Source organism: Cucumis melo, chromosome 6, assembly GCF_025177605.1.
Source record: "Cucumis melo cultivar AY chromosome 6, USDA_Cmelo_AY_1.0, whole genome shotgun sequence".
NCBI lineage: Eukaryota > Viridiplantae > Streptophyta > Magnoliopsida > Cucurbitales > Cucurbitaceae > Cucumis > Cucumis melo.
In genome coordinates, this window is record NC_066862.1 from 16,996,564 (window position 1) to 17,021,295 (window position 24,732).

Here is a 24,732-nt window from a genome sequence, read left to right on the forward strand (position 1 = left end):
TAGACTTAATTATTCATTTAGTTTTTGTTCATAATTTTTTTTGTAGATTGATATAAGAACAATTGTACAAAGCCCAAGAGTGTCATCCCTAAGATGCAACAAGCTTCAAGTATTTAGATTTATATATTCTAACAAATTTTGTAACTAATGGTAGGTTGATCATTGTGTTGTTGAATGATATTACTAACTATCTTTTGTGAGAATACTTAATCACATAAATAATATTTTGTGTAGGGCAATACATATCTTCTATGAAAATAACATAAATAATATTTTGATGGTACGACTCTTTCTATATTACGAGGATCATTTTTGTTATTTGACTTTTTATTAGCTAACAATGTATGAGACATGAACAATAACATTTTAAATAAATTTCATTCACATAACTAGGATATATTTTATATGTTGATGTTGGAAATTGAATATTGATATCACTACTACAAAAAGAGACTTTCTTGACGTTGGTGGTTTTAATTACTTGAAGTTTTTCGAAAAACATCAAGAAAAAGGTGATTTCAAGGATAAAACATCAAGAATTTTTATGAAAAGGCGGAGGTAGGCCAATTTTTAGATTTCTTGATGTTTTAAAAACGTCAAATAATACGTATTTTTCTTGACGTTTTAAAACCGTCAAGGTATATCTATTAAATTCTTGATATTTTTAAAACATCAAGAATGTTTATAAATTCGACATTCTTAACGTTTTTTAAACATAAAATAATATGTACTCTTCTTTGACATCTTTAAAACGTTAAGGAACATCTATTAAATTTTTGAAATTTTAAAACGTCAAGAATTTTTATAAAAAGACCAAAGGGAGTCATTTTCCAAATTTCTTTCCAGCAAGACCATTTTCCTTCATGTTTTAAACGAGTGTTATTAAATATATATTATATACGTAAAAAGTAAAATATTACATTAATTCCATTGCAAGCCCTACACTTCTGCACCTTTGGCGAAACGTTCCACCTCTCCGAAGTTTACATCTGCCGTCGTTCAAGAACCTAGCAACATTTTCGCCATCTGCCGTCGACTATGTACCAGATCCTTCACCTTCGGCCGTTCGCTGTCCGCCGTGGACTGAGTACGAAGATCCCTTCATTTTCGGCCATCGTTGTCCACTGAGTACGAGATCCCTTCAGTTCTGTTTTTGTTTTCTCATGGTTCCCGTAGCTTTAATTTTCATGTCTTTTGTCTTCCTTTATGTTTTTCCTTCGTTTTAAGTACTTCTTCTATTCCTCTTCTGTGCTTTAGTTTCAAATCTCAGCTAGCTTTCTGCTGATGCCGTGATTCGATTTTAGGGGTTTTACCATTTTTCTATTATATACGATTAAACGATAGGACTTCATTCGATAAAATTTGATTCAGAAATACTCTTTGAACCAACCATTAGAGGCTGATAAAATTTGATTAAAAAGTACTCTTTGAACTAACCATTAGATACTTTGATTCAACTCATGCTGTGCAGTTATGTATCGAGGAGTTTAACATCATGATTTAGTTCACGTTAATTGTGTTTAGGTCATTAACTCGAAGTGATTGAGCTCAAATTCTGGCTGTTTCACAATTATTATTGTTTTTTTTATTTAATTTTATAGAGAGGGAGGGCCTAGAAGGTGTTTGATAAAATGTGTGAATAGAGAAAAAGGGGAAAAATAGTGAAGAACAAGGCTTGGTTATTGTCGTTGTGCTCCACACTCTTCAATTCAATAAATAATATTTTTTTTCTTCTATCACAAGTCCAAAACTACTTTCACTGTTGTTGGTTTACTATCAATTCTTGACAACTTCAATGAACACAATGGATGCTGTAAATGTAAGAGATACATTGTGTTTCATTGTGTTTCTGGTTTTTTTTTTCACTTGTTAGTTATTTTGTGATTGGCTTGGATGGGTTGAAAGAAATTAAACTCAATTTGAGAGAGGGAAGCAAGTTTCCAGAGCTCCCCAGTACCGTCCCCAATTCTCAAAGTAAAGAGACTACTTCCTCTCCAAGTAATCTAATTAAAGGCTATAAATCCCAACCAACATACTTCATACACATACAAGACCCCACACCAACACATTGTACACCCCTTCTCTCACATCTATAAACTTTTTATTCTTTTATTATTATTCATCACTTTGTTCTAACACTATATTTCAGCCAAAATGACCGATTATAATTATTATGGCCTTTGAACAAAAAGGGGACTCTTTTCTTTGTGGAGACGAACAAAATCACTTGGATTTCTTTGTGTGTGTATGATTTAGAGATATGTTGTTCTTTTGTATGATTGCTTGGATTTCTTTGTGTGTGGATCGAACTTTCTTCTGTTAAATTGCTTTGCTATTTCTTCAGTTTGATCTACTGTATTTGCTCTTCTTTTTACCCATTTTTGGTTTGGTCAATTCTCAAACAATAAATGATGTAATTTGAGGTTTGATTAAATAACAATAACTTAGAAATCCTTTGAATATCTATGTTTTTCACCTTTCTTTCCATGTATGCTCATGAAAATGTGTTTTCATTATCCTATCAATTGAAGTAGCTTGAATTATTTTTTGAATGAGTTTATAGACTTATTTTTGTGTATAGTGATAGGACTTATTTTAAAGTTGTGTATGAACTTATTATTTGAAGCTAAAAGTATCTCAACTTAAATTCCATTATATTTCCCCCATTATAATTATAATTGTGTAGAAATTAAAAACATTTTGGTGTTTGTTTAGTTATACAATGTGCCAACGTTACTCCTTAGCTATTTGAGATAGGTTTGAAGCTTTCATTTGTGTTATGGTTGAATCTTTTTTTTTCATTCTTATTTTGTTTACAATTTGAATTTTGAAATGAGGACATAATGCTTGAAATACTAATTAGGGATCAAGCTGGGTCATCTAGTTTGTTTGGAGAGCGAGATTGTCACTTAAACACTTTTTAGGAACCTCTTGTACATGGACTATATTACATGATGTGTTTTATTTAGTTGGTGGATTTACTCTCTTTAGTTTTTTGTTCTCAAGCTTCACTTGGATCGTTTTAATCTCTTGCAAAATGTTGAACCTAGTTTCTAACTCTTGAAAACTATTGTGTTTTTATTAGGTCTTGCACCAATATCAAATCGTTCTACTGTAGTGATGAAGCTACAAAGCAAGTTATTTATGTTTGGTTAGTGATGAAACTTGAAATTTCGTTATTCTCGACAATACCTTGTTGCATTTAGTTTCTTTGTAAAAATATACTATCGAGGTTTAGTTTCTATTTTGCTTGTATTTGTCATTTTAGGGAAATTCGATAGATTTTGTGCATTAGTTTCTTTGTAAAATCGTTATCTTGTTATTGTTATATATGAGAGTTCTTATGTGTGCTAGTTTTGTGTTAAAATAAAATCAGTTGGTGAAAACTATCTGTAATGATAGGATTAACTGACAATATAAAAGTTTGTAATTGTTTGTAATTTATTTTAGTATGCAGGCATTAGTCTTTTTCTATTTCGAGTCATTTAAAAACCGTCAAGAGTATGAGAGTGCAATACAGGAATAAAAATATAATTGAATTATAATTTTTGTAGAAAAAATTTGAAACATGCTCGATGGTTTTTAAATGACATAAACAAGTACATTTTTTACGGTTTTTCAATGTCATAAACAATCAATTTTTTGACGGTTATTAAATGTCATGAATACTCGTACTCTTGACGGTTTTTAAGTGTAATGAGTACTTATATTCTTGATGGTTTTTAATTGTCATGAAAATTTATATACTTGACGTTTATGAAACGTCAACGTCAACTATTCTTGACAAAAATCTGCCATTAAGAACTTTGACTTTTTTGACATTGGTTTCAATGTCAATAATAATTCTTAACCTTTTAAAAACATCAATGATGGTTAATATCAATATTTAAAAAAGTTTATTATAGATAAATATGTGAAAATACTACATTATTATAGTTTTTATATAAAGGTATGATTAAACGTATATATTTGTTAAAAATGTTATTATAAAAATCAACAACATTTTAAACTTGCTATAAAAGGTTTTTCATAGCTTTAAAAAATGTTATCATAAATTAGATAAATAGAAAAATATGTTATTAAAAAGTTGTTTTTATAATCTTTCCAAAACGTTATCAAAATGCATGCTTTTTTACTGCTTTTATAAAACGTTATTAAAAATCCAGACTTTTAATAGTGTGGGTTGTCACGAGTTTTGATAAAATGCTATAAAATGTCTACGATTTTGTTTTTAGTGAGCTATCGTAGACCTTTTTCCTGTAGTGCCTAAAACGAGTAAGAATAAATTTCGTCTTGCATTCTATTTTTCCAACTATTCATTCGATCTTATTTTTGAAATGAGAGGCTTATTAGGTCAGCGCTAATGAGTTGACCTAATAAGAGTTCATATGTAGCTCAAGATTTATTAAGTTATCTAGGTCATAATTTCTTCATAGGTAGCTCAAGATTAAAATTAAGTTATCTAGGTTATCAATAATTGAAATAGTTGGTTTTAAACAGCAAATGACGTTAAAGCATAAAAGTGACTATCTCATGATTCAATCTTTACATAAGATGTCTCCACTTTCATGTCTCTAAGTACGATTCAGGATCACAACGTTTATACTAACTACAAAGTGGGTCGCATCTACAGTATTCTAAAATAAGGCGTCCATCCTTTATTCATATATTATATACCGTTATAAGCTCTATACTTGAACTTGATATATGTTTATGTCTCTACATAAAATCTAAGTTTACTCAAAATTAGTTTCGAGACCTTAGTTTATTAGATTTAAAATTATAGTATTCAATTTTACTAATAATTTTTCAATAACGATTTTATTGAATAGAATATGATTACAAGCTATGCGTTTTATAACATAAATTTCAACAAGTTCAAGAAAGGTATGAATATTTCATCAATTTTGTTGATGATTATTCAAGATTTGGTCATGTTTACCTATTGCATCACAAGTCCGATTCTCTTGAAAAGTTTAGAGAATATAAAACTAAAGTTGAGAATCAATTAGGTAAAACTATAAAAACACTTTGATCAGATTGATATGTAGAGTATGTGGACTTAAGATTCCAAGACTATTTGATAGAGCACGATATCCAGTCACAACTCTCTGCATCTAGTATGCCTAAGTAAAACAGGGTATTAGAAAGAAGAAACCGAGCCTTGTTGGACATGGTTCCTTTATAATAAGCTTTACTCTTTGATCTTCAACAAAAAAAAGAAATTTGTTTCGGCAAATACCACATTCTGAGATGAAAACCTCATCATGAATCATAAACCACATAGTAAATTAGTATTGAATAGGATTTCCAAAGACATTATAGATAAATCTAGTTCATCCACTAAAGTAGTTGATAAAACTAGGGGATCTAGTTAGTCACATCCTTCTCAAGTTGAGAGTACCTCAAAGTAGTGAGGGTTGTTCATAAGCTTAACCACGCTATCTGGTTTTATTGAAAATAAAATCATCATACTTGATGATGGTTTATAAGATCTATTGACTTATAAACAGGCAATAAATGAGGTATATTATTTAACTGATTGGAATTAAATGCTTGATATCACTAATTTTCTAGTGTTGCAAAGCTTGAGGAATTTGAGACGTTAGAAATTCAGTTGATTTCTAGCATCAGCAAGGGCTTAGTTTGTGTCCTGCATCTAAAAAATACTTGTTATTGTTTTTGTTGAAGTCTCTCATCGTTGTGCCCAAAACTTATTAAAGTTTGTAAAAGATCAAGCACAGGGTTGAAGACAATCTCATTGTGCATTTGTTCCTCGTTAGTAGAAATATTGTATCCAAGGTGAGTACTGCAACAATCACATTGATTCCTCCAAGCTAAAAGAGTACAAGTCTTCTTCAATCAAAGTTATTTTATAATATTACCAATGAAATAATGGAAAAATTGTTTGATTCTCAGTATACTTTACCATTTCTAGCTTGAAAAGTTAGAGAATGTACGTCTAACGCAAAGGAATACTTAGCATTCCAAGTACAAATTAAAAGGTGATATTCATTCAACAATCTTTTTAAAAAACTCTATTTTGTTCTATTGTTAGAATATATTAAATGTTGGAATGCGTGGCTATCCTAAAACTATGGTAATCATGGTTTCAAGTTACTTTATACGTAAAAGGTATATGGAAGTTGATTTATTTATTGAAATCGATAAATTTGTTTAGTTGTTTGTGTTTGTTAAGTTTATAACTTCTGCTGTCAATTTTTATGAATTTTATTGATGTCATATCTATAGATCAATGTGAAATTTTGTTTTATAAGTTCAATTGGAGCTTGAGATGTTTAGTGGTATGAGATGTTTTGCAAGAATTTGAAGGGGAAACAAAACATATATGAACACATAAATTGAGAAAGAGACTATTTCACAGTGTAAGTCCCTTTCCTTCCTAATTTCTCAGATCCCTACATTTGAACACATAAACAAAATATATCGTGTTTAAAGCTCAATCATTTTTGTATACTTAGGAGTTAAAACGTACTGTTTATGTTCTATCGGAACCACTGTTTAGACTTATATTTTTAATTGCATACGGTGACAGACTTTTAATCACAAAAATGAAATTAGTACCTATTTTAACGTCAGACAATTCATTTCATTTTGGTCAATGACCAACATTGAAAAATGTGTTGGCAAAGATGTTTGATGTCAGGCAAAAACCAACAATAAAATCAGCTATAATGTCAGTAAAGAAAAGGTGACCGACATCACATATCATTAATAACATCTTCATAAATGTCAATACTCGTCCGACATTGAATATCTGTAATGTCAGTTTTCAACTGATATTACAGATCAAATTTCTTGTAGTGTTAGAGGTTCTATAGGAGAATAATTGTTTTACTATATAATTTTTAATTTATTTTCATAAAATTCTCTTTTGTCATTATTTTACAGAGTTACTAATGAATAAAATTTGTTTGATGCTCTAGAATATAGAATAATTTGTTCAGGAACCAAATGATAAAATGAAAATAAAAATCAGTTTCTCAATCTTAAATGGTTTCCTTTCATATATGGCAAAATGACCAATATTTTGTTTTTACCAATATAGCAATTAAAACAACAAAAAAACATTTATTACAAGATAAAAAAATCATTATATTTTAAATTTTTTTAATAAAAAATACAAGAGAACGTAAAAGAGTTAGTTAGCAAAAAAAATAAAGAGAACGTCCTTTTAACTAGGTTAATTTTCATAAATATAACAAAACACCAAAATATTTACGTCTTGTATAACAAAAATGCAAAGCCCAAGAAGTCGGTAAAATATCTTCATAAATTCCATATTTGCCTTTGATATTATAGACGATTCGTCATTTCTCTTTCTTCTTCTTCTTCCTTGCAATTTATTTATTTTTTCTTCCGGATTTCTTTCTCTTCTTCTAGATTTTCTTTCTTCTATTTTTGTTCATCTTCTTTTTCTTTCTTTCTTCTTCTTTTCATTCATTCTTTCTTTCAACTCCTCTTCCAGAATATCCAGATCGTTTAAATATCACTTTGATATGATCTAAATGATCGTTTATCTAGTCAACACGATCATTTTGCATGGTCAGCACAATAGTTTAGATTCAAAGTCCTTTTCCCATCATTTAAAAAGAACTATATGGTCGTATGGATATGGTCTAAATGATCCCTTACCTAGTCAACATGATCGTTTAGCATGGTCAACAAGATCGTTTAAATTTGAAGCTCTTTTTACATCATTTAAAAAGAACTACACGATCATGTGGATGTGATCTAAATGATTGCTTACCTAGTTGGCACGATCGTTTACATTTGAAACCCCTTGTCCTATTGTTTAAAAAGAACTACACGATCATGTGGATATGATCTAAATGATGGCTTACTATAGTCAACACACGTTCAGAATGGTCAACTCGATCGTTTAGATTTAAAGCTTTTTTTCCATCGTTTAAAACGAACTACAAGATCGTGTGGATATGATCTAAACAATCGTTTACTTAGCTAACACGATTGTTTAGCATGGTTAACACGATCGTTTAGATTTGAAGCCTTTTTACCAACATTTAAAAAGAACTATACGATCGTGTGGATATGATCTAAATAATTGTTTACCTAGTCAACACGATTGTTTAGATTTCAAGTAATTTTTTCCATCATTTAAAGAGAACTACTGATCATGTCGATATGATCGAAATGATCATTTACCACAATTATCACGATCGTTTAGCATGGTCAACACAATTATTTAGATTTGAAGTTTTTTTTTATTAGTTAAAAAGAACTACACGATCGTGTAGATTTGATCTAAATGATCCCTTACTTAATCAAGATGATCGTTTAGCATGGTCAACACGATCTTTTAAATTTGAAGCTCTTTTTACATTGCTTAAAAAGAACTACATGATCACGTGGATATGATTTAAACGATGGCTTACCTAGTCAACACAATTGTTTAGATTTGAAGCCCCTTTTTCGGTCGTTTATAAAGAACTACACGATTGTGTGGATATGATCTAAATGATCGCTTACCTAGTCAACACGATCATTTTGCATGGTTAGCACGATCGTTTAGATTTGAAGTCCTTTTTCCATCATTTAAAAAGAACTACATGGTCGTGTGGATATGATCTAAATGATCCCTTACCTAGTCAATACGATCGTTTAGCATAGTCAACAAGATCGTTTAAATTTGAAATTCTTTTTACATCGTTTAAAAAGAACTACACGATCATGTGGATATGATCTAAACGACTACTTACCTAGTTACCACGATGGTTTACATTTGAAGCCCATTTTCCCATTGTTTAAAAAGAACTACACGATCATGTGGATATGATCTAAACGATGGCTTCCATAGTCAACACGAACGTTTAGCATGGTCAACACGATCGTTTAGATTTGAAGCATTTTTTCCATCGTTTAAAATGAATTACACGATCTGTGGATATAATCTAAACGACGCTTATCTAGTCAACACTATCGTTTAGCATAGTTAACAAAATCATTTAGATTTAAAACCCTTTTACAATCGTTTAAAAAGAACTACATGATCGTGTAGATATGATCTAAATGATTGCGTCCTAGTCAACATGATCGTTTAAATTTGAAATCTTTTTCCCATCGTTTAAAAAGAACTACTGATCATGTGGATATGATCTAAATGAGCGATTACCATAGTCATCACGATGTTTAGCGTGGTCAACATGATCATTTAGATTTGAAGCATTTTTTCCATCAATTAAAAAGAACTACATGATCATCTGGATATGATCTAAATGGTCCCTTACCTAGTCTAGACGACCGTTTAGCATGACCCACACGATCTTTTAAATTTGAAGCTCTTTTTACATTGCTTAAAAAGAACTACACGATCATATGGATATGATATAAATGATGGCTTACCTAGCCAACATGATCGTTTAGATTTGAAGCCAATTTTTTCATCGTTTAAAAAGAACTACAGAATCGTGTGGATATGATTTAAATAATCGCTTACCCTAGTCAACGTGATTGTTTAGCATGGTCAACACAATCATATTGACTAGGTAAGCCCTTTTCTCATCGATTGTGTAAAACGAACTACACGATCGTGTGGATATGATCTAAAAAATGATTTACCTAGTTAACACGATCGTTTAACATGATCAACACGATCATTTAGATTTGAAGCTCTTTTTCCATTGTTTAAAAAGAACTACATGATCGTGTAGATATGAACTAAACGATTGCTTACCTAGTCATTATGATCACGATCGTTTATCATGGTAACACGATCGTTTAGATTTGAAGTCCTATTTTCCATCATTTAAAAAGAACTACACAATCGTGTGGATACTACCTACACAATCATATATTATTTCTTACATGATCATGTATCATGATCGTTTAGAAGAAGAATTACACGCACGCATGTGGCCGATTAATCGTGTGTTAACTCTGACATTTTTGGTATTTTTCATTATGGATATGTAGGTCTTTTTCGTTTTCAAATTTTTTTATACAATGTAAATATTTTTTCAGTTTGTTATATTTTTTAAAAATACCCCTTTTAAACATTCCTTCAAGATTTTAGTATGAATATATTGTATTTCCTAAATCTAATAATGTATTTTGTAGCAAACAATAGATAATTTGAGGATATTTAGGAATGAAGTTTATGTGTTTTAAGTAACTAATATATTGTAATTTTGGAGGCCAAATGTCACATTCCCTCCCAGATTACCTGCTCTGGACCCGAAAGGTGGCGTGATGTCAACTGAAACCATCCACCTCTAGAACAATTTCAGCTGACCCTTGACATGAAAACATAAAACACTTGTCTTTAACTTGATAAAAACAACTTTAAAATAGTAATGTAACCCATATAAAAATTACTTTTATAAATAAAAGGTTCATAAGAAAATTTTTTACAAAACATAATAACATTTCCAATAAATCATTTTCTTTCATGTTGGAAGACTGACTAGTTTGGCAGCAGTGTGTTCAGCACGCGAAAACACAATGTGTACTTGGAAAGAGGAAAAATATTTTGAAAGGGTTAGCTAAATAGCCTAATGAGTGATAGTTTTAATAAACATGCTTTTAAAACAATTTAATTTTAAACTTCGTCCTTTGCACAAATAAATCAGAAACATAACACCAAGCATAAAATCTTTAAAACCTTTTTTTCTTAACTCTTTCTATCTTTAAGTTGTTATACCACATGAATCATAAGGATGAAATTTGAGACACACTCTGGTGGGTCCTCATCTTGTGATATCATATTTATGAGAGGAAATCTAGGCTTCAGTAGTGTCTTATCTCATTATAGCTACAATGAGGTGGGTATCCTACAGATTTTCATCTCAAGAGATGGCATAAACTAGCTATCATATCTATAGAACCCTCATCTCATGAATCTGTCCCAATGATAGGAAACTAGGTATCTACTGAATACCTTCATCAAAGGAACCTTTATGCACATGCAATATCCTCTAAAGGGTTGCTATATATATTGGATGGTATTAAAACATTATGAAGTCATTCTTTAACTTAAATACTTTGAAAACTTATCATAAACATATTTGCTAGTAAATCAAGATATAATGATCAAAATCGCATACTTAAACAATAACTTTGTAAAACATATTTATTAATGTCATTTAGAAACCATGTTGTCACTCACAAATTGTAGCTTAAAGCCTTGACTTGTAAGCTTGATCGATCTCCTCTTGTCCTGAAATAAAGGAAAATAATTCTATTTAACCCCCTTTAATCATAAAAATATCAAAACTTTACTCAAAAATCCAAAAAATCATAAAAACAGCAAAAAAAAAAAAAAAAAAAACTTATTTGGTATGGCTGGCACGCAGAGGGTGGGGGTAAGGTTGGCACGCGCACCTTCCCTTGTGCTAACCTCACAAAAGGCTTGTCATGTGTGCCTCATGCATCTCTTATTGTCCATCTCGCATGCACAGGGCTTGTTGCACGCTTCCCTGGTCGAGCGTGACTTGCACGAGCTGTGTGTCCAACAAGTCCATCAACCCTTTGCTAACATCTTTTAACCAAAAATGCATGCCCATGTCGCCTAGCTTACCATATCACTCGACTAGATACCAACTTGCACAGAAACTCATTTTTCATCCAAAACATTACCTAACTTTGAAAAATCATAACTTTAAATCCATAACTCTTTTGACAAAACTTTCTTCTAAAAGGTTGATATAAAATGTCTTAATTTTCTTACTTTAAAATCTTATAACCAAATTCCAAAAGACAAGCTTTGTAGTCTCTAGAAACACATCGTGCTCAATTTCTTCTTTAGAATGACCTTCTCGCCTACTTTTGATTAGAACGACAAGCTTCCCACTTCTAATTTTGATAGCAGCCCTCCTCAATGAACTAGAGACAATTCATGAACTTTTGAGACCAATTTGAGAGAAATGAAATGAGTGAGTTGTGAGAAATCCTTATGTGAAGTTGCCTATTTATAGGAAACCTTGCATGAAAATGAACTGACGCCTAAAACATTGTTTAATCCACCCTTAATTTTCCTTAAGATACCTCCTACTTGTAACGCCCCAAAAATTAAGATAATTTTGGAGTTAATTATCTTAATTTTGTTTAATTAGCTTTAATTTATTGGGTGTTATTTTGAATTCATTTAATGAGAATTATTTGATTTTTGTGGGAATTGAAATTAATTAAATATTTGTTGGATGAATATTTAATTAACTAGAGGTTTTGACATGTGGTGTTTGTTGAGATTTTGATTAAATGGTAGGTGAAGAGAGCTAAGTAAAGTTGTGGATTTTTAGTGTTGTTGAATTTGAATTTAATTAAATAATTATGGACTTTATTTAATTAAATTGTGGGGTAGAAAGTTTGTTGCAGATTTAATAATTATATGTATATGTGGATATATATATATATAATTATTAGGTTAAAGGAAAAGATAATTATATTTGTTGAAATATAATTATTTAAGGAAAAGATAACTGTATTTTGGAGAAAGAATATTTAGGAAGGGAGAAAAGGTAAAATAATTATATTTTGGGAAAATATAATTATTTGTACAAAGATAATTATTTTGGAAAAAGATAAATAATAATTAATTATTGTGGAAGATAATTAATTATTTCGGAGAAAGATAAATAATAATTAATTATTGTGGAGGATAATTAATTATTTTTGATAAAGATTAATAATAATTAATTATTGTGGAAGATAATTAATTATTTTGGAGAAAGATAAATAATATTTAATTATGGTGGAAGATAATTAATTATTTTGGAGAAAGATAAATAATAATTAATTATTGTGGAAGATAATTAATTATTCTGCAGAAAGATAAATATTGTTTCTGGAGTGAAGTTGTTATGGTTGGGTTAAGATAATTCATGTTGGAAGTTATAAGTGATTTATTGGAAAAGATTTGATTGATTAAAATAATTGAGGATTTAAGTTAATTTGAGATTTTGGAGGGAAAAGTTGGTTTTGGTGGAATGAATTTAATTGAGTATATATATATATATATGGATATATATATATATATAATTAATAATATGGAAAAGTGTAGTTAATTATATTATGGAATATAATTATATTTGTTTGGAAAAGAAGATAATCCATGAGAAGAGAGATGGTTGATTTGATTGGACGAAAAAGATATATATTTATTTAAAAGAGAGAATAATGATTTAAATAAATATATATGTTTATTATAGATTTTGGTGAGAGAAAAATAATAATAATAAATAAGTATTGTTATTATTATTATTAATGGTTATAAATGCTTAAGATTTTGTGCATTTAAAGGCATTTATTTGGGAAAGATAATGGAAATAAAGATATATGTATATGTTTGGTATTATATATATATATTCTAAAAGGAAAAGAAAATAATAATAATAATATTATTTGTATATGTATATATGGAAATAAAGATATATGTATATGTTTGGGTCTATAAATAGCATTGGAATGCTTAAGTTAGAAAGTAAAGGAAAAAGAAAAATGTTCTTCATCTTCTTCTCTAAGATAACCCTCTGCTGTCGCCGCCTCATCAGTTGAAGTTAAGATTGGTCTCTTTGGAAGCTTGAGGATTTAAAGTGATGAATTTTTCCATCAAGGATAAGAGGATTTTTGTATCTTCATTTGAGTAACCTTGGTAAGTTAATGAAAATTAATATTTTGTTAATTTAATTTTGGATCTATTTGGGGTTTCTTTAAAGGTTCAATTGGCTAAACTTTTTTAGATTTAAATCTTGGATTTTTTCCAATCAAGGTTGAATTGGATTCAACTCTTTTTGTTTGAGAAGTTAATTAATTTGGGAGAATTTTTGGATGTTAGCCAATTGCTAATTTCATTAATTAAGATACTGAGTTTTCCTTTTATGATTAGGATCAAGTTAATTAGAGGATTTTTACTGTCCGCTATGGAGTACTTTGTTTGACTACAATCTCCAGGTAAGAGATTCTCCTACTAGACCTTCAAATTGAATTTAAGAGACTGCATGTAATTATGATTATGCATTGATGGTAGCTAAAATGCATAACTCATTATATTGATTGATGATGATGACTGATATTATGATAATGACTGTTGATGTTGATGTTAATGCATGATATATTAATCACATGATTAAGGACGTTAAGATTAATACTCATGCCATATTATGATGTTATGTTATGCTACATGCTATGGATAGGGTGTTCTGTTAACTTTGTCTATTAGAATTGTACTTGCATGGGTGTCATTCGGCATCACCACCTTTTTAGGACTGCGTAGTCTGACGGGACCGCCAGTCTAGCATTGATATAGACATGATTCGAGTGATTCGACGGGATCACTCGCAGCCCGATTATCTTAGTGTTTCCTTCGGATACACTCAGACCAGTTTGTCTTAGGTGTTTCTTTGGGATCACCGAAGACCAGTTATGTTCCTCCGGGATCACATGTTGCACGTGTTCGGAAACGTGCCAGTTCTTGGGTACCACTTTTCAGTACTCTAATGGGAAGTTAACAGACATCTAGCGGGACTAGTAGTATGTCCCTTACTGAGTATATGTTTATACTCACTCTTTCTATGTTTAATATTTCAGGAGAAGGTAAAGGTAGAGGAAAGCTGGCGAGCGACAGAGAAGGATCCATGACATGCCATATGCGGACTCAGTTTTGCTTCCACTTTTATGTTTCAGTGTTTCAGCATTATGTTTTTAATGAAAATGTAGTTTCCCTCCTTCCTAAAAAAAGTGTCTCTTGTTATTGTTTCTTTTTAGTAATGACCTTAGCTTAGTATAAAGAGTTGGGTCGTTACAGTTGGTTTCTTTTTAGCATTATGTTGTTTAATCCACCCTTAATTTTCCTTAAGATACCTCATACTTCCACTCCAGCTCCACCTTGGCTGCAAAAAGGCATGTAATATGCTTAAGACACCTGGATTAGCATTAAACCGAATGCCATAAGCTTGCCACGTAGTTGTCCAAAATTGTAATGCCCCAAAATTTTCGAGGTAAATTTTATCATTTTATGTAAATTTTCGGGAATTTAAAAACTTTGGTGTTAATTTTTGGCTGGTTTTGAAGAGGGAAGAAAAAGAAACCGAAGGGTATAATTTTTTTTTATAATATAATATGGTATAAATTAATATAATAATAATATAATATATAAATTAAATTATTATTATTATTATTTAATATATATATATATATATATATATATATGTATGTATGTATATATATAATTTTTTTAAAAAAACCCTAACGCGCGCGCCGACACCCCCCCACTCCTTCTTCTTCTTCATCTTCAGTTCCCTCACGAAGCCGATGTCGCCGCCCGTCTCTTCATCCATTTATCTTCCGCTTGCGCACTCGTCGTCTCCGTCTTCGTCTCCGTCTCTGTGGTGGTCACCCGTCTCTGTCTCCGTCGTGTCGGCTTCACAATGCCAGCGTACAACCGTCGTGGTCGCCTCCTTTCCGATCCACCTCCTTGTCTCACGCAACCACAGATCTGCCGGCCGTCTCTGTCTCTACCGTAAGTGGCGTTCCGTCTTCTGTATGCCATCTGGTGCAGCCCAGAAGATTCGAGCTAAACCGCAGATAGTCGCCGCCGTCGTCGTGCGAGTTTTCGTCCGTCGTCACGCGCAGCCAAGACTAGCCGTTCGTGTGTGCGCCGGGTTCTTCGAGCCAAAAACTGAGCCGAGCTACGAGCTGTGAGTTGAGCCGAGCCGCGATCCACGAGCTAAGGCGAGCCAAGCCGAGCCGAGGACCGAGCCGAGCCACAAGCCGAGCTGAGCAACAATCCAAGTCGAGCTGAGCTGTGATCCAAGTCGAGCCGCAAGCTGATCCAAGCCGAGCCGAGCCGCGAACTGACCAACCAAAGCCGCGAGCCGAGCTGAGCCGATCACCTCCAAGCCAAGCCGAGCTCCCTGTTCACCAAACCACCTAAGCCTTCTTTCCTCCACTTCGGGTCACGGTGAATCTTCGGTAAGGATTATTTTGGTGAGTTTCCTAATGTTTCGATAATCGATTCGAGTTTAGGTTTTGGAGTAAGACATGGTCCTAACTTTCGTTCCTTGAAGGTATTAGGGAGTTGACGCTCAAGTTCTCGGGTTCCACGGCAAGCTTATTTGGAGATAGCTCTCTTTACTCGAGTAAGCTAACGAATGTTATTTGAACAATTTAAAAAGTGACTTTGACTAGTGTCATCGTTTAAACTCTTATGATTTCGTTTAGTTGGATTCGTTGGGCGTGGACTCGATCAAGGGGCATAGCCAAGTTTCATGTAAGGGATTTCTTACTACTGGACCTCGGATCGAGGCTGGAAACGTAGCAGTCCCTATGGGATTGTACGTTAGTAACTGTATTGAGTGGCTTGACGCATGTTAAACTAATACATATCACTTATATGCTCTTGACTGACCAAAGGTAACGTGACCGTTAGTTGTAGCCTATGTACTATTATTTATGTAAGGAGTTGTTCTGTTGATGGGTACTGATGGCCTGATGTTCTATGTATTGTGGTTATGTTGAGGGGTTGGGCTGAGGGGGGTTTACAAAGTGGTGATTTGACTAGTAGACTGAATTTAGGGAATGTCACGATGAAGTGTGAGTTGGACATGCATATAACGACCGATGAGGCTGTTGATTAAGCTTAAACTGTCGATCTGGTTAAGCTTATAAACTGAAACGCTAACTTGAATGTTGTTGTGATGTGACTGTTGTAGAAGGTTTAGTATGGACTGAGAGGTAATGGTTAGCTTCATCTATGGGAAAGTGTACCTTACTGATATGTGTATCCTTCGGTGTCACTAGACTGATATGTGTATCCTTCGGGATCACTAGACTGATATGTGCATCCTTCGGGATCACTAGACTGATACGTGTATCCTTCGAGATCACTAGACTGATACGTGCATCCTTCGGGATTACGAGACTGATGTGTGCGTTTTACGGAACCACTAGACTATTTATGTAGGGTACCCGTGAATAGGAAGTTAACTGTTATTCCCTAACGGGCCCAGTAGTGCGTCCCTTACTGGGTATATCTTATACTCACCATTTTTCCTCTTTAACTTTTCAGGTAAGGGTACATCGAGGGGCAGACCGACGAGGGGCAAAAAGGATGCGTGAAGGCTATATGGACGCGTCTGGTTTTCTTTATGCTTCCGCTGATGTATTTTGTTACTCGTTATTTTCATTGTCAGATCGAGTCATGGTTAGAATATTTGGCTTGTGATTTTATGTTTGATGATTTGAGCACTGTATTTTGGAACTCTCGTGAATGTGATTTAAAATAGGGCCCAAAATTGCTTTTGTAATATTTTAAAACGTTTTTAATGAATCGTAACCGGTCCTTTATGAGTTTGTGTGTTATGGTCGAGTCTTAGTACTGAGTAGTGACCTCAGCTTAGTCCGAAAAGTTGGGTCGTTACAAAAATGCCTAGCCTTGTCAAACACCTAGATAACCTATATGGGCCTTCTAGCATATCCTTGATTGCCTAACCAAAATGTCCTGTCTACTCATCTCACCTACTAACCTCTTAGTCCATCATCTTGTCATCAAGCCTTCTTTGCATACCCTTGCTATCCAACTTATGCTTGCTAACCTCATAATGCCTTCTCGCCTTGTACATGATAACCTCTATATCCTTTCTTGACATGGTCGTAAGCTCCCAAATGCATGCCCATGCCACACTAACCTAACTTAATCTTTCTCGCCAAATCTAAATGCCCAACTAACCTCTTGATCAACCATTTCACCTAGCAACCATGTATCCTTAAACACCCATGTCTTTTCTTTAGAGGTTATTTCTCAATGTTGGCCACCCAATATGTGCTTGCTAACCTTTCATTTCATCTTGCCAAACATACCATTCCTCTACTAACCTCTCAACACCTATCTTAATTTTTTTTGACACTTAGCCAAATTCTCCAATTCTTCCTATCTTGACTTAAACATAGAGCCTTAATGTCTTTCCAAGAATTTTCACCTTCTTTTCCTATAAATCTCATTTTATCTTACCCTTGCTAAAATTTAACAAGTTTCAAAGATCTAAAAATTTTGGGGTTTCACACCAAAATCGTGTATATTGGTTGGATAGTGGTGAATGAAAAACACATATATTGGTTGTCCATAAAGTGGAGGTTAGCCACCATTATCATCAACGTTCAATAGCTTCACACGTTAAAGCTGTGAAATTGTTATCGCTCGATGAATTTGTTCGATGTGACGCCGATTTGTTCGATGAATTCTTCATGGGTCACTCGCGATGGATTCCATCTTCGTTTGATGTCTCCACGTTCAATAGATTCTTCTCGAGTCACCTGCGATGGATTCCACTATTGGATTTAAGATTATAGTATTCAATTTCTTAATAACGACTTTATTGAATAAAATATGATTATAAACTACGAGTTTTTAGGATATAAATTCGTACTTAAGGTTTTAAGGCTATTTTGAGTAAATTTGAACTTTATATAGAGATATAAATGTGGATCAAGTTCAAGTATATAGTTTAAATAGTTTATAGCATATGAATAAAGGTTGGAGGCCTTATTGAGAGAAACTATAAATGCAGCCCGCTTTGTAGTTAGTAGAAACGAGGTGATCTTGAATTGTTCATGTAAAGACATGAATGTAGGGGCATCCTATGTAATATGTTTATATAAAACTAAACCATGAAATAGTTACTTTTACGTTATAACATCGCTTACTGTTTAAAATTGACTATCTCAATTATTGATGACCTATGTAACTTAATCTTAATCATGAGCTAACTATGAACTCGTGTTCACACGAGATTATTCTTAGATCTGCATAAGTGAGGGCAGCTCTTTAGTGCTATCTCAATAAGCCTCCCATTTTAGGGATAAGACCAGGTGAATAGCTAGGGACATAGGGTGCAAGATGGAATTCGCTCCTACCCACTTTAGGGTTAGGAGATAAGTTGTTCTCTTAAAGACTAAATCTAAGTCTTGAACAAGAGGCCCTACTCTCTCATTGGCTCGAGAGGGATTCGGTTTATAGGTTGGACCTTAAACCAATTATTCAATAGTTGATTAGTGGGACTTAAGGAGCAAGATGTAGTCTCGGGGGTGAAACGTTATTTTGACCCAATCGAGCTTACGAATTGTAATTGTAACGACCCAACTTTTCGGACTAAGCTGAGGTCACTACTAAATACCAAAACTTGACCATAGAACATAAAATTTAAAACGGACCGGTTACGATTCATTAAAAACGTTAGAAACATTACAAAAAAACAGTTTCGGGCCCTATTTTAAATCAATCATAAAAGTCTCAAATAAAAAACTCAAGTCATCAGTTCAAAATCACAAACCAAATATTCTGACAAAAATACATAGCGGAAGCAATAAGAAACCAGACGCGTCCATATGGCCTTCACGCGTCCTTCCTGCCTCTCGTCGGTCTGCCTCTCGCTTTGCCCTTACCTGAAAAGTTTAAGAAGAGAAAAGGGTGAGTATAAACTTACCCAGTAAGGGACCCACTACTGGGCCCGTTAGGGATCAACAGTTAACTTCCTATTCAAGGGTACCCTACATAACAGTCTAGTGGTCCCGCAGAATGCACATATCAGTCTAGTGCTCCCGAAGGATGCACACATCAGTCTAGTGCTCCCGAAGGATGCACACATCAGTCTAGTGCTCCCGAAGGATGCACATATCAGTCTAGTGCTCCAGAAGGATGCACATATCAGTCTAGTGTTCCCGAAGGATACACATATCAGTAAGGCACACTACCCCATAGATGAAGCTAACCGTTACTCCTCAGTCCATACTAAACCGTCTACAACAGTCATACCCCACCAACACTCATATTACAATTTCGCCATAGGCTTTGCCAATCAGATAGTACAGGTTTAAACAACTACATCCTCAGTGGCCATACGCATAACCGTAACTTCAAGGTCCATCGACATACAATTCCAATCTACCACGTAGCCCAATAATATAACCACACTATACCGGACATCCAGCATCGGGGTCTATTAGCAAGTAACTCCTTATACCCGATAGCGCACAAGTTACAACTAGCGGTCAGATTTCTCTTACATCAGACAAGAATATAATAACAATGCGTAAAAGTCAAACACACATATATTTATTCGGTACAATACTAACGTGTAATCCCCTGTGGACTACTACGTTTCCAGCCTCGCTCCGAGGTCCAGTAGTAGGAAAACCCTTACCTGAAACTCGGTTATGCCCCTCGATCGAGTCCACGCTCAACGGATCCACCCAAACGAAAACACGAAGGTTTTAATCGATGACACTAGTAGAAGTCATTTTAAATGGTCCTAAGCGACATCCGTTGACTTACCCGAGGAAAGGAAAACTATCTCCAAACAAGCCTGCCGCGGAACCCGAGAACTTAAACGTCAACTCCTTAATACCTTCAAGGGAGAAAAGGTGGGACCAAATCTTATCCCAATATTCAAATTCGAATCGGACGTAGCAACATTAGGAAGTTCATCAAAATAATCCTCACCGAAGACTCACCGTGACTCGAAGTGGAGGGAGGAAAATATGGCTTAGGTGGCTCGACTCGGCTTGGCCTTGGCTCACGGCTCGGCTCGGCTCAACTCGGCTTGCGGCTCAGCTTGCAGCTCGGCTCAAGTCAGCTTACAGCTCGGCTCGGCTCGGCTTGTGGCTCGCGGCTCGGCTCGGTCTTGGGCTTGACTCGGTTCTCGGCTCGGCTCGCGGCTCGGCTCAAGTCAACTTACGGCTCGGCTCGGCTTGTGGTTCGCAGCTCGGCTGGATCTGCTTGTGGCTCGCGGCTCGACTGGGTCTGCTTGTGGCTCGCGGCTCGGCTGGATCTGCTTGTGGCTCGCGGCTCGGCTGGAAATGGGTATCGGGTCGGGTCAGCTTGGAACTGGGGCGACCACGAACATCGGCCTCCGGCGTTCGACGACGGAAAAGCTTCGCTTCAACGCGACGAAGAGCGACTGGGCGTCGGCGGAAGGTGGGGCGCACGCTGGTGGCCGGCGTCGTGAGCCCGAGAGGAAAACAGAGTAGAGGGGGCCGCGGCGGTTGAACGTGGAAGCTGGAAAGCTTCGACGACGTGGACGGAGACGGAGATGGAGATGTGCGCGACGGAAGGAAAAAGAAGAGAAAAACGGGCGGCGGCGGCGAGGGAAGAAGAAGGAGGAGGAGCGACGGCGCGAAAGGGAGAGAAAATGAAAATGGATTGAGGGGGGGGGGGGGGAGGTAGCCGCGCGCGCCTTAGGGTTTCTTTTCAAAAAAAATAAAATAATATTATATATATATATATATATTTATATATTAACTTTTCATAATTAATTAATAATAATAATAATAAATAAAATATTATTATATGTATATATATTAACTTTTAATAATTATAATTAATAATAATAATATATAAAATATTATTATATATATATATGTATTAACTTTTAATAATTAATTAATAATAATAATAATACTAATAATAATAAAAATAAAAGATAATATTAATATTAAATTATATATAAAGATTAAAATAAATAATAATAATAATAATAATATAATTACTATTATATTATTATTATATAAATTTACAAATATAAATTTCAGAATTTCAGAAATTAATCCAAAATTTATAATTCCCGAAAAATTATATAAAACGGTAAAAGTTTACCTCGAAAATTCGGGGCGTTACAGTAATGCCCCAAAATAAGATAATGTTTAATTTTTAATTATCTTGGAATAATTTTAGTTATTTTGGAATTGTTGACGTGTTACTTGGAGATAATTTGAGATATTATTGGGAATTTTTTGATTTTGTAGAAATTAGAATTAATTAGATATTTTGGAAAAAATATTTAATTAATTATTTGAAATTTGGAACTTTTGGTGTTGAAAGATTTGTTTTCAGTTGAATTTTATTGGTTGATTTAAATTGGTGAGATTATATGTAGTTATATGTATATATATAATTAATTAATTAAGTTATGAAGTTGAGGATAATTATATTTTGAAGATAATATAATTATTTAAGGAAATATATATTATTTTAGGAAGATAAAAGTGAATGTGATTGAGGAGAGAGAAATATTTGATATTATTTTTGAGAAAAAAGAAAAAGAAGATAAAAAGGAGGTTAGTATTACATGAAGAGAGAGAAGGTTTGAGATTTATTTTGGGAAAAGAATAAGGAAAAAGAAAAGAAAAATAATAATTATATGTGTGTTCAAACAAAAAATATGTGTGTTCGTCGTCTTAATTCCATGTAATTAGAAGACTTGTTAAATGTCAAAACCTTCTTTTTGAAGCCTTTGAGTTTCTTGAGAAGGAAAATAATGCCTAAATGTTTATTGCAATGAATGGAAATTTACAAAGCTTTGTGAATATAATGTATAAGAACTTTTTAGAATTTCTCGGTTTTATACTTGTTTAACTTGCATAACATTATCACTTAGATGTTGTAAAACGATCATTTAAAATAATTAGCATTATCACTTATATGTTCTAGATGATGGTTTAAAGTAATTAACATTATCGCTTAGATGTTATTAAACGAACCTTTACAACAAATTACTACATCGTGCACCAAAATGAAAAAACAATCATTTACTGAACGACAAGATCATTTACGGTTGAGGGTCTAATGTTAATCTTTAGACGTATTCAAAGATCATTTTGATTTAAATAAACAATCTTGTAGATTAATCAGTATGATCATTTTGATGTTATTGGGAGATCTTACCTAACGATTGTTTAGAGTGTATCGTTTACATTGAATAATGTTATCATTTAAATTTTTTAAAAGATCATTTTGACTTAAGTACACGATTGTTTATATATATATTAAACAATAAGTGTAAATGATCTTTTACACATATTGTTTCCAAAAATGCGCTAACATGTTAATGAATGTGATTCGACATTTTAAAAACGCATGCGAATTTACAATCTTCCCCATTTGGTAAAAACCAACCATATACTATGCCTTCTTCGTTTTCGGTCACTTCATTTCAAATGCACTATTCACTTAGCTTTTCATCTGAAACATTTGCAATTCCCTTAATCCTTTCCTTTAAAACGTCTATTTTTCTCTTCAACGTCAAAAGGTATGTTTAAGTAATTCTAAATTTTTGTTGCCAAACTATGTTATGACTATTGTACTATCATGTTATGTTTCGTCTTTTTTATATTTCAAACATTTCCACTTCTATTTTGAACACGATCGTTTTGTTGTTAAGCTTTTACTCTCAAATGTTTTCGATTCAGTTAAACTTTTATTCTCCAGATTGTTAAATGTTTCCATTTATAATTACTTGTCGATTAATTCTATTATGATTGGGTTTCTATTTGGATTAAACGATCTATGTCAAGTAAATGAAATTTTAACCTAAACTAAAAAATCATATAGATTGGTATGAACGATGTTTAGCACTTTACATATTACTTTTAGGGTTTAGGGTTTAGTATGTGTTTTCTAAACGATCGTGTAGATTGTTTTGAACAATAGTGTATATATCTTACACGATCATTTAGATTTATCTAGACGATCGTGCATATAACCTAAACGATGTTTAGCGCTTTACATATTATTTTTAGGGTTTAGGGTTTAGTGATTTCTAAACGATCGTGTACATAACTAAAATATACTATGATCTTTCTTTTTAGGATGGTTGTACCTAGGAACAAATAGTTTCCTACAACTTTCTTATGCTAAGTCCACAAGATTGACACTCTTATTAAGGATAAATTGACCAAGGAACAGTTGCAGATGTTCCATAAAGCAATTTTTGGTCCATTACTGAATGTGAACATGGTCTTCAACGACCAGTTGATCCATCATTTCTTGCCAAGGAAAATATCTGAAAAAGCCAGTGCAAATGGAATGTATTTTTCTGTTTTGGGGCAAAACATTTGTTTCACCCAAAAAAAGTTCAACATCATAACTAGTTTGCGATCAACCAATGTAACATTGGATAAAAATTATGAAAATAATCGCCTACAAAGCCTCCTATTCGGATCACCGAACAAGAAGACAATAACGTACTTGGAAGTTGAAGAAGTTTTAAAAAATTTTGATTTTACGAATGATGAAGATGCTGTGAAAGTTGCCTTAGCCCTCTTTATTGAAAATATGATGGTGGGGAAGGATAAAAAAATGCAGTTCGATATGGATGTTTTGGGAAGAATTGATTTGTCAACTTTCTTCTATACTCATTTGCTCAATAGTTTGAAGACAATTCTACAAGGGAAAAAAGAAGCGTACGAGTTAAAGAGGGTAAGAAGTTCTAAAGCAGTGTCATACTACAACATCAAAGGCTACGTGCTTGCTTTTCAAGTGAGTTTTATTTGTTTATATATTTTAGTTAAATACAAACTAAACATCAAAGATTAAAATATTTGTTTAACTACTTTAGGTGTGGGCTTATGAAACACTCTCAACTCTATGTGAACACCTGGGCATAAAAAAAGTAAGGAATAAATCCTTAGAATATTAAGATGGAGTTGTACACAAGCTCCATAGTACAAAATGTTGGAGAAAAATATATTCGAGAACAAAAATGTAAGTACAAGTTCTCAACAATCATTTACAAAAATTGTACGATCGTTTATATTGGGAACGTGATCTTGTATCTTTTGATAGACGATCGTTTACCTTAATGTAAAATCGTTTACATTGGGTACCATATCGTGTATCATGTGCTCAACAATCGTTTACCTTGGTTTAAAACTAGCTTAGTTTGATATACAACGTATTAACAATTGTTTGATTACAACATTGCA

General features: G+C 33.2%; 1 long non-coding RNA gene across 1 annotated transcript; it reads left to right on the forward strand.

Annotated features, from left to right (window-relative positions):
• The first annotated feature begins 887 nt into the window (after window positions 1–887).
• On the forward strand, window positions 888–3,440 carry LOC103496789 (uncharacterized). Its single transcript, XR_539240.3, has 2 exons — window positions 888–1,128; window positions 3,086–3,440. It is a non-coding gene; the product is annotated as an uncharacterized LOC103496789 (long non-coding RNA).
• The last annotated feature ends 21,292 nt before the right edge of the window (window positions 3,441–24,732 follow it).